This window comes from Apostichopus japonicus, chromosome 12, assembly GCF_037975245.1.
Source record: "Apostichopus japonicus isolate 1M-3 chromosome 12, ASM3797524v1, whole genome shotgun sequence".
Classification (NCBI taxonomy): domain Eukaryota; kingdom Metazoa; phylum Echinodermata; class Holothuroidea; order Aspidochirotida; family Stichopodidae; genus Apostichopus; species Apostichopus japonicus.
In genome coordinates, this window is record NC_092572.1 from 12794599 (window position 1) to 12806856 (window position 12258).

Sequence of the window (12258 nt, forward strand, 5' to 3'; positions counted from 1 at the left end):
AAACCCTCTTTAAAATGTTTGAAACATGACACGTAAAATTAAGCTCATCGTTTATACACACCCCTAACTACATCGTCTGTTTAGTACGGTCAACTTCGACACCCTGTATCAAAGTTTTCCTCGCTTTGGCGGCGATTAGGCCCTTAATATTAAAATTCCAGTACACTGGAATTTCCAAAATGATCTTTTTACATTTCTTTGGGTAAAAAAGTAAGTTCTTTTTATCACAGGCACTGGTATACTAGTAACATGAGATACCACAGATTCATAATTACTTTATCCAATTATGTGATGATTAAGATATTCTAACAGAGGTTGCTGTGTCGTCTGCATATTTGATGACAGTCTAGGTGGCGACCTGCCTAAATGATTCCCCCAGTGCACTGAAGGATGCAGGGGGAAAGCTGTCTACAGGAATGTCAAGGTACACCCAGTGTAAAGAAGCATACAGAAGGGGGGGGGGGGGCGACCTGTCGACAGTGTGCTAAGGTACACCCAATGAACTGAAGGATGCAGGGGGCGACCTGTCTACAGGGTGCTAAGGTACACCCAGTGTACTGCAGCATGCTGGGGGCGACCTGTCTACAGTTGCTAAAGTACACCCAGTGTACACCTAATAGGTACACCCAGTGTACTGAAGCATGCAGGGGAAGGCGACCTGTCTACATGGTTCTAAGTTACGCCCAGTGTACTGAAGCATGCAGGGGGTGAATCGACAGGGTGCTTGGGTACACCTAGTGTACTGAAGCATACAGGGGGCGACCTGTCGACAGGGTGCTGAAGTACACCAAGTGTACTGAAGCATGCAGGGGGTGACCCTGTCGACAGGGTTCTAAAGTACACCCAGTACACGGTACACTGGGTGTACACAGTACACATTATCGTAGCCAAAAGGCCGAGAAACAAAGTCAAAGAAAAGTCACCCAGGAAAGAACCTGGGCACGAAAGGCCAAACAATGAACCGACTGCTCCTCTGTGAACCCACTCAACTTGCATCGAGACTGTGACTGTGTGATCATCGTCAGGTATGTATCACGATTCCTCTAGGAGGCGAACATTATGTTACACATTATAGCTACTTTTTAAGAAAAGTCACCGTTCAGGAAAGAACCTGTCCATCGAAAGCCAAACAATGCCAACCGTCTTATCCGCTCTCATCCCCAGTCTCCTTGCATCAATACTGTGACTGTGTGATCATCGACGTCAGGTGTGTATCACGATTCCCCCTAGAAGGGGAACATAATGATACTTTTTTGGAAAGTCACCAGGAAAGAACCTGGTCATGAAAAGCCAAACAACGATCCGACGGATCCGCTCTCGTCCCTTGTCCCCTTGCATAGAAACTGTTACCGTGCAGTGATAATCGTCAGGTGTGCATCGCGATTCCCCCAGAAGGATACTTTTTAAGAAAAGTTACCCATGAAAGAACATGGGCACGAAAAACCAAACAACCGAACGACTGATCCGCAGGCGCAACCCCAGTCGCCTTGCATCGAGACTGATTGTGTGATCATCGTCAGGTATGTACCACGATTTCCGGAGAAGGGGAATATAATGAAACTTTTTGGCAAAGTCACACAGTACATAGTTAAATATGTTTACTTCAGACAATTGACAGTGCCTGTATATACGTTTGTGTGATCTATAGAATTTTACGTAACTTTGTCGGTGCATTTATGCAGTTAAACTAATAGAGGGCAGTCTTCCGAATCCACCACATAGATTTATATTTGGCATATAGTTGTTATAATTTGGAATTGGCCGAAGGAAAACCTGAGAGGCGCTTGCAACCTAAAATGTATATAGTGACATCTACCGAATTTTCCCTTCCAACTCAGTAGCGTCGGAGTTCAGTCTAGCTGACTGAGAGGAACAGGAAGTGAACTTTCGGAAATTCATGCATCCAATCGTGCGAAACTTTAAATAGGACAGTGTAGTGAAGTCGGGTATTGGGTGCGTAAATACAACACAACCTCTTAACACCGGTCCTAGACTAATATACATTTGATGGCATCTTCTAATTGTTGTTTTACACCTACGTTGTTGCTCTGTCATCTATAAAGTAACAAAAAGATACCGACTGCTATCCTTCCCCATCCCCCCCCCCCCCAATCCCTACTCCTGCTCATCAATACCCTTTGAGAACTATATGTTGATAATTTAACATTTCTGGCTGCAGTAAACTTTGGGGTTATAACATTTCAACAATATTTCAGTTGGTCAAATTCAAAACCATATGTTATGTTCTATGTCGAAAGACCGCTTTGTCTATGAATTAAAATAACAGGCTGTCAAATTGTGATAACTTAATGAGAAATGTCTCATTGGAGGGAAATGTTAGTCAAATCTGTTAATCTGATCAAATTCACCAAAATATGTTGAATAAAAGAAATGATATCAGAAATCACGCAAATGATGTTTCGCACCAAAGCATTGTGATGTCTCATACTGTAAGGCAACATTTTTGTTTCTAGCTTTATAGTCAATCTTTATGAAAAAAATATAAAAAACCAGCCGTTTTCTTAAGTTTGTTGAATATCATTGGTAACGCACGACATATAAGATCCTTGTGGCACCTAAGCATATGCAGTGGAATTATTAATATTCCACAGGCCAAATATAATGGGTAATATTTTTTGCTGGGCCATGTTCTGAATTGACTCCGGCTTGTGCATACTCCCCCCACCCCCCCCCCCCCCACCCTATGTCACTATAAGGCCATTGTAATTCCCTTGCCAAGAGAATCTTGATACTTCACTCGGACGCAACACGAGCATAAACACACGGTAACTGTCTCGACGTAAGGGGTCAGCTGGGGTTGTTGGAGTTCCTACCCGGCACCGGGTTTATCTTGGGTGACTTTTAATTAAAAGGAAGCATAAAAGTGGGAGAACAAGGCAATCTAAGTGCGAGTACTTGTATAATTAACTTTGTAATAGTTTCTTTTACTATATAGTATAAATAGGCCTACTGACGAGTACACTCCATGAGTACGCCGAGTACAACGAGTAGGGCCTACGATTAGGCCTACATACAAAGATGTTCCCATATACAAGTACAAACACGGACTCACTGTATATGTGACGGGTGGACGATTTATAGCCCCCCTTAAAAAAAATGCGCATATACTTTTTTTTTTTACTTGCGTGTGCTGCTTTCATTTGCGAATTACGCATTTTCAATGATGGCAGGATGTCTTATCGCGAACAATAAACCGTCGTTATTACGTCATCAGTATAACATCTGTCACCTTCTTCTTTCTCCAATTCAGGAGCTGGGGAGGGTAACATTTGGAGGCTCCACCCGGATGGTGTGCTAGGTGGCCAGGCCAACCCATATCTCTAGGTGGCGCACTATCAGTCTAGTCTGTTTCACCGAGGATCATAGAAAGATAAGAGACGAAGCTTAGCAGTAGCAGTCCTGTGTGAGGTCAAATTAACATGACGTCAGCAGATGTAGCCGAGATGATCATAGCGGTACAGTTGGCCCTTCTTAGGTGCTGAGAGGAACAAGTATTCACACTGGAGGAGTTTCTAAAGCTGCAAGAGGTAGAAAAAGCCAAGGCAGAAGGAAAGAGCTACCTTTACATTCTGAATCGATATCTCCATAGTGAAGAGTTGGAGGGGGAACCAGCTGATAAGGGTAAGGATATTTTGGTTAAGTTAAAGGCTAAAATAGATCCTTTTAATGTGGGCTTAGTTGTTGTGTAGTAATATCCAGGGCATTATTGCCGATCAATCACCATCAACCTCTGAATAGATACCCCAACCAAAGAGTAACCATGCCGGCTATTTGCCATGGAAGATGGAGTTCAAAATATCAGGGCAAATAGGCGAGCCTGGCCAGAAAGATCGCCTGAATGTTGCTAGTTTGGCCCGACAGATAGAAGCAGGTACCAAACAGGGTTTTACCCCAGAAGAAGTGGTAGTTGCTGTAATCAAGGCAGCTGTCCCAGGTTCACGTCTCCGAAACTATTTAGAGGGACGTACTCACATAACACTCCCAGAACTTCATCGAATAAATAGGGCTAATATCCAGGAAAAAGAGGCAACAACTATCTTCCAGGAATTATCAACTGTGTTTCAGGGACCCAAAGTGACAGCACACTCTTTCGTTCTAAGGGCTATGGACTTGAGACAGAAAGTTTTGTTTGCATCACAAGAAACAGGTGCGGGAGTAGTATTCCCCCCATGACCAAGCACAACAAATGTTCCTCCATGCAGTGTCAACAGTACTGCAAAGTGATGATGTCCGTCAACAACTTCAACCCCTACTAAAGAAAACGTCTACTTCTGACGAAGTTTTCCTCGAAACTCTCTCCATTTGTGTTGGCCAGGAGACTGAAAGGTTGAAAAAATGAAAAAGTCAGGAGTCAGCCAGATGACAACATCCACCAAGCAAAATTTGCCCAACTCTATTGAAGGTGAAAAGTCTCAGCCGTCAAAGCCTAACACCCACACATGTGCAGGGATCAGTTTAGATGATCTACAGTCTACCATAAGGGAGATCATCAGGGCAGAAATCAATGCTATGCAGCAGAAATCATCTTCAGAAGATAGGCCTAGGATGGTGCTACAAGACTGGGGATGCAGTAATTGTAGACGAATGGGCAAAGGAAGAGAGTGTACCCATTGCTTCAAATGTGCCAGTAATGAGCAATTCCAGAGAGGATGTAAATAGGGAAGGAACAAGAATCGGGGAAACTTGAGAGGGCCACCCGAGAAGGACATCGAGTGACCAATGACACAGTCCCACCAACCTAACCAGGGCACAGAGGTGATGGCCTCAAAGAAGAGATAGAAGATGACAAAACTGGTGGGAAATAAATGTTTAATATTTTGTTCTCTCAGTGAGGTAAAATAATAATAATTTTAATGTAAGAATTTGTAAAGAGCTTTTATCCAGTTAAGAAAAACTGCTCAGAAGCGCTGCAGGAGCAAAGTACCCAAAATGGACACAACAGAAAATGGATACGCATTCATGATTAGAACATCTTGAGTTCTTTCTGGGAAGTTGACACATGCTGGATTGTTTTCAGATGTAAGGGGAGACTGTTCCAGAGCTGTGGAGCCGATCTAGCAAAGCAACGTTCCCAATAGGTGGAATTGCGAACAGTAGGAACATATAGCATATGTTGTACGCTTGGACGAAGCACCCTGCTAGGTCTGTATTCTTGGAGAAGCTCTTGTAGGTAAACTGGGGCTAAACCATTCCTTGCTTTGCACACAAGGACAAGAATTTTATAATTGATTCTGTCCGCAATTCTAAGCCAATAAAGATCTTTAAGAATTGGTGTTATATGTTTTTTTTACCTTTGTTACAAGTCTAGCATCACAGTTCTGCACACGTTGAAGCTTATTAAGATGTTAAGGTAATCCAATGAGAAGAGCATTGCAATAGTCAAGATTTGACAGAACACACGACTGCACCAAAGTGGCAGTTGTTTTGAAGTTAATAAACTGTCGAATCATCGAAATGTTCCTGATGTTGTGGAATGCTCTCTGGCATACTTTAGCAATATGGACGTCAGCAAATAAAGACGAATCAAAACACAACTCCCAAGTTGCGAGCTTGCTGACTTGGTTCGATTACACATTCTCCGATCTCAAACGATGGAATTATCAACTTGTCTTGAGTTGATTTTGAACAGATGAACAACAGTTCTGTCTTCTCACTATTCAGTTTAAGAAAATTTCAAGTCATCCATGATTTGATATCATTGACGCATTATTTTTTCCATTAAACTGAAAGTGTTCTCAATTGAGGTGGAATCTTGTGGTTTGAAAGCAAGATACAGTTGTGTATCATCCGCATAAAGATGGTATGAAAGATTGTACGCTCGAGAAATATCTCCAAGAGGTGGAGTATAGATGGTAAACAACACTGGTCCCAGGACAGAGCCTTGGGGAACCCCATATTGCAGGTGAACTTTTTGTGATGTACTACCATTAATTTTTACCGTAAAGATATATAAGACTGTAGCCAAACAAGTACATCTCCTGCGATGCCTAATCTAAGTCGAAGGATTCTTAAGACTGTCGGTTGGTCGATAGTGTCAAACGCTGCTGATAGGTCTAAAAGAACAAGGATGGCTGCTCCTTGTGAATCAATTCACTGAAGAAGGTCATTTTGTACACGAACAAGAGCGGTTTCTGTACTATGTCCGTGGCGGTAAGCGGACTGCATCACTTCAGCATTCCTGTAGCATTCAGATGGGCAGAAAGTCTCTTAACTATGACTCTCTCAAGAACTTTAGAGAGGGAAGGACAAATTGGAAACAGGCCTATAGATCTTCAACACAGTAAAGACTGCTGCATTATGTGACACTGGGGCACAAGTTTCACTAATTTCAGAGGAATGGGCGGAGAGACATCTTCCAGAAATCACAATTAGACCAGTGGAGGAGCTGTTGGACTGCCTGGGATTAAAGTTGAATGCTGTAACAGGTACTCCCATTGGAGATAAAGGTTGGATTGAGGTCCAGTTTCAGATTCCACAAGCAAACACGACCATTGATGTTGACATGACTGTACCAATGTTGGTGACTGAGGAGAGTTTGGAAAACCCGATCATTGGGTTTAATGTAAGTGAAGAGATGGCACGAGGGAATCCATTGCAAGCCATGCAGAGACAATTTTGTACCTTGTTGCCCCATATGAATCATTCGCAGGTAAACAGAGTTGTGAGTGTACTTCATGGTACCGATTCAGATGAAATTTGTTCTGTCAAGACGAAGCTTAACTTGGTGACCATCAAGACTGGGGAGACCAAGCTTGTAAAATGTTGGACACATGCCCGTGTAAATGCAGAAGTAACTGCTTTGTTTGAACCAGATGAGGTCCAACAGTATCAGAATGATCTGCCACACCAATGACTATTAGGCCAGGAAATTCATGCCAAGTTGAAGTGCCAGTTACAAAATGGCATGAAAGACATAATATTGCCAGGACGTACTCTTATGGGACAGGTAAACGTGCTGTATTGCCATGGGGAATTTTTGAGTAGCTCCAAACCAGAGACCACGTCAACCAGTGCTGTTAATGAAGTCAAGGCAGAATCCATTGATAGTGTTCCGTTGGAAGAAAAATGGCTTCCGAATGTGGACTTGTCAGAGCTGACTCCTGAACAAAGAGAGTTGACAGAAAGCATGCTAACTGATTAATGCGCTGCATTTGCCCTCAAAGAAGATGATATTGGAAATATTCCAGACTTAAAGATGAAAATAAATCTTACAGATGACATTCCAGTACAGAAGTCATACATTGCTGTGCCGCAACCTCTGTATAAGGAAGTAAAGGAGTATGCGAAGGATCTAATAAGCAGAGGCTGTGTGGAAAAGTCACAATCGTCATATTCATTTCCTATGGATTGTGTCAGGAAGAAAGATGGAAGCCTTACACTATGTATCAACTTTCGACAACTCAACGCTAATTCCTGATAGACAACCCATCCCTAGAGTTCAAGATGTACTTGATTCATGAGGGGGCAGCAGATGGTTTTCTACCTTGGATCAGTGAAAGGCATATCACAAAGGGTTTGTTGATGATAACAGCCGACACCTCACTGCCTTTATAACACCCTGGGGTCTATATGAATGGGTCAGAATACCATTTTGGATTGAAGAATGCACCCGCAGCTTTCCAGAGGTGCATGGAATAATAATCTTAATAATGACATATGTGTGACATATTTAGATGACATCCTTGTCTACAGTGAGACATTTCAGGATCACCTTTCGAGGCTAAGACAGGTTTTGCAGAGTATCCAGCAGTATGGTATGAAACTGAAGGCTGCCAAATGCAGGTTGTTCAAACGAAAGGTGAATGATCTGGGACGTGTAATTTCTGCTGAAGGCCACTTGGTAAATCCAAGTGAAACTAAAGCACTTGAAGCATTGAAGGAGGCCAACCCCGAGCACTGTCGGTGATGTCAGGAAACTTATGGGTTTTATTGGATATTATCGACGTGTATACATCCAAGACTTTTCACGACTGGCTAAGCCACTGTATGATCTGTTGTCACCTCAAGACATGAAAAACAAAGGGAGTAAAAATACCGGAGAAAAGAAAATGGGTCAGTGGCTTTCCAAGACCCCCTTGGAATGGACCAGTAGTCACCAGTAAGTATTAGAAATGCTGTTAGATAAATTGGTGAGACCACCCGTTATGGTATTTCCAGACTATTCCCAGCCATTCGTGCTATAACACCGATGCTTCGTAGGATGGGTTGGGAGCAGTTATATAACCAAAGGCAAAAAAGTAAACTCGTGGTAATTGCTTACGCTTCCAGATCCCTATCACCAGCGGAAAGGAATTATTTCTTGCATTCTGGGAAACTTGAGATTTTGGCATTCAAATGGGCCATGTGAGAGAAGTTTAAGGACTATCTATTTTATGCCTCATCCTTCCAGGTGTACACTGACAATGACCCACTCACGTATTGATTTCTTCAGCTAAACTCAATGCTACAGGTCAAAGGTGGGTGGCAAAATTATCGGACTTCAATTTTACCATCAGATATCGTCCGGGACGAAGTAATGCTGATGCGGATATACTGTCAAGGATACCCTTACAGATGGAAGATTACATTGATGAATGTTCTGACGAGGTTATGTGCTATTAAGGCAATGATAGCCTCAGTACAATTCCAGGCTCAAGATTCATGAATGCCATGGGTCATGGCAGAGACTTTGTGTGCACCAGAGAAAGACCTACCAAAGTTCAGTACCAAGGAGATCCTTAATGCCTAGCTGGAAGTTAAATCTATTGGAAGGGTTATCAAACTGAAAAACAAATATCGGAGACCCAATTCTGAGGAGTGTAAAGGGGAAAGCATCGCTACCCGTTCATTGCTGAGGGAGTGGAATAAGTTACACATTGGTGTTGATGGACTACTCTACAGAAAGACGGCAACTAAGCACCAGTTAGATTTGCCAGCTATTTTCAAAGATAGAGCCTACTCAGACCTGCATGTGAACATGGTCACTTGGGAGTTGACAGAGTCCGATGCCTTGACGGTCAATTTACCAAAGTACTATGAAGTAGAGATGTTATTAGAGTATTGATCGTGATTAAGATTTCTGCTACAAAAGACTTCTTTTTGCCGTAAATTGAGAGGATAGCCACTTTTTTATTACGAGACATTGAAAAATTGTCAGTCTAGAGATCCATGTCCGATGCAGTGTTATATACAAGAGTTGATAATTTGGAATAATCATTCCATATAGGAGTTACATTATAGTCCTGTTAGATATTGAAAGACATTTAGAATTTTACTGAACGCTTCTTAGTTGAATTTTCAATCACACCAAGGAATCTTTCAAATTAGTACATAGGTTTGTTAAATGTTTAACCGTTTCCCTATGTTTTTCATTTGAGTTCAGGGAGAAGCAACGTCGAGGACGACTTCTTTCAAGGAGGGGAGAGTGTGACGGGCCGGACGATTTATAGCCACCATTAACAAATATTGCGCATTTACTTTCTTTTTTTACTTGCGTGTGCTGCTTTCATTTGCGAATTACGCATTTTCAATGATGGCATTTTAGCCGAAATCCACGTGGGGGTTTGGTCAGGAGGTCTTATCGCGAACAATAAATCGTCATTATTACGTCATCAGTATACCATCTGTCACCCTCTCCTTTCTCCAATTCAGGAGCTGGGGTGGGTGACATATACAAGCCTATTACATGCCAAGCCCTTAAAAATTATTTTCCCCACGCATGCATACATGCCTCATTGATGGGCATAAAGTTTCAGGTTAGAAACCTCCGTCCTTATAAAGGCAATTGTAATCAATTGTACACGTTTTAGCATCAGAATACGGGCCAATATTCGTGATCATCTTTAGGGTTCTAATTTATTTCAGTATGTGGTTTATTGACATATAGTAGGCCTCTGCCGGCTACTGCTACCCGAGTGAAATTGACAAAGAGCCCTTAATGGATTGGAAAAGACATTCGCAACATTTTTGTTTCAAAAGGAAGCACGCTTAATCGAAATAAGTCAAGTACTAACATCAACAACTTGAAATGCAATCTTCTCCAGTTTGGTGTACAGTGTAACCAACTGTTTGTCTGTCTGGGGCCTTATATTTCGTATGAATGTTCCGTACATACTCTATGGTTGAATTCCATACGTGGCAGAAATGAAAATTATCCAGCACTTATTATGCATACGGTGGCTTAATAGGTACATAGGAAAAACTAATAACTGTCCCCAAATCTCAAAATTGTGACTTTTATCTCAAATTTGACTTTTTATCTCAAAATTTTGACTTTTTATCTCAATTTTTTTCTTTCCTATGTCTCTATTAATCCACCGTATCTGCATGAGTTGACACTTATGTTGATATCTCGTGTTGTGGTTAACACTCTGTTGAACAGACTTGGTAGCGAGTCCGTCATATACCTATTTGTACACCCATGCATACTTTAGATTGTACTCATATACTTGCCGTTTTTGAAATTGTACTCACGGTACTCAGGGAATCATGGAACTCTATCGTACATAAAGTACATACAGTATAGTGTAAATTTTGAAATGTTCTAAGAGATATAAGTAATCATTTTTCGCTGAAAATGTCAACTCTATGTCACCTTTGATCCAAATGATAGATTGGTTAGATTGTGAATACACAAAAGTTTCTCAAGTTAATTTATATTATGACTGAGGTAATTGTGTTCAGTCGGTCCACGGACGGATGTGAATTTAGGAATCTTTTCACTCCAGTTGGTGATAAAGTTATACATACCACTCCTGTTGTACGCAATCTTTGTGTTCATTTGGATAAACTACCTTACTATGGATTAGCAAGTTAATAATATATGTAAGTTTACAATGACAAAGTTTATCATATTATACTAATGTGTCAACTTCGTATTATCTTCATAAGTCTGCAACTGAAAAACTTATCCACGCAGTAATCTCAGGTAAGATTGATTATGCAAATTCTTTACTAGCTGGCGCAATTTGTACCCAATTATCTAGGCTGCAAAAGATCCAGGAAACGGCTGCTCGAATTGTTCACAGAGCGAATAAATATGCACTGCCATTACTTCAAAACTGAAATAGCTCTATTGATTAGCTATTTAAATCTGCGCATAAGTTATAAATTCCTCATTTTGGCATTCCGTGCTATTAAATTTAATACCCCAAGTTACTTATTTGATATGTTTGCATCAAAAGCGTAAGAATAGGCCATCTAGATCAAGATAAGTTTTGAGTTTGAGTTTAGAGTTTAAGTTTGAGTTTAGGCTTAATTATATACCCAATTAATGGCATAAAGTTGCATCTGAATGCACCATTCGACGTCTTAACTGTTTGTTTCTGGGGACGACCTCCAAACATCCCCACATGTAAGATAGCGTCAACGACACCAGGGCCACATTAACTCCTTTTCAAAACGCTTTATTAGCCATTTGCCCAAGCTTAATTCTCCTTCTTAAATTAGACGAGGAAATTTAGAAATTGCCCAACCTCTGCCCCACCTTTGAAATCCTTGGCACGCGACTAGGTACAATATAGGAAAAGAAGAAAATTCCAAGTCCCTCAGAACATTAATATCTACAACAGCCACCAACATTCAACAAACCATCAGCTAAAGGATATGGTCAGACATTGCACCTTTCTTGAAATGCTATGAAAACACAGAATTAACATTTATATGCTCTTTCAACAAGTTTGTTATCTCTAAGGGGAAAACACACTTTGCTTTGGGAATTTATAAAAGTCCTGGAATCACGACTCTGTAAACTCTGCCTTCCCTCCTCCTTATCTATAGAAACTTCGGCGTTTCATCGAAGTTTCTACCGAAAAAAAAAAAGAAGAAGAAAAAAAGCCCAACTGAGGGCAGCCTATTGATCAATTTGATATGGAATTTACAGTGCCTACCAAGTATGCACACAATACAACTACGTGCTAGTGTACTAACGTTAACAAACTGCAGCTCGCGACAAGATTTCAGCATCAAATCTATGGCAAGGATATAATTGTGGATTACGACGACATGTTTTCAATTTGAGACGATTTTATTAAGATCATCTGAAGTTTTTACGGATTTAAGTCACTTGCTCTAAAAGCGTACGTATTCCCGGAAGTTGTTAATACATATTATTGGTAAAAGGTGTATCATTGTCTGCATTTTAACTTGTACACTATGGTTTACCATTACAGTGTGTGATACCCACTATACAGTTGAATAACAGTCAGCACATAGCCTAACTGTAAGTTAGGCCCAGGGCTAAGTAATAGTATTATAATA

At 41.1% G+C, this 12258-nt stretch overlaps 1 protein-coding gene across 9 annotated transcripts in view; it reads left to right on the forward strand.

Moving 5' to 3' along the window:
* Positions 1-11898: 11898 nt before the first annotated feature.
* LOC139977083 (rho guanine nucleotide exchange factor 11-like) overlaps positions 11899-12258 on the forward strand; it is a 177320-nt gene continuing 176960 nt past the window's right edge. For 7 of the 9 annotated variants that reach the window (XM_071986108.1, XM_071986115.1, XM_071986109.1 and 4 more), the window contains exon 1: positions 11900-12077. The gene's annotated coding sequence lies outside the window, so the exon portion shown is untranslated. Of the gene's footprint in view, positions 12078-12258 lie in introns of all 9 variants that reach the window. The other 2 variants (XM_071986119.1, XM_071986120.1) reach the window with 1 other exon arrangement.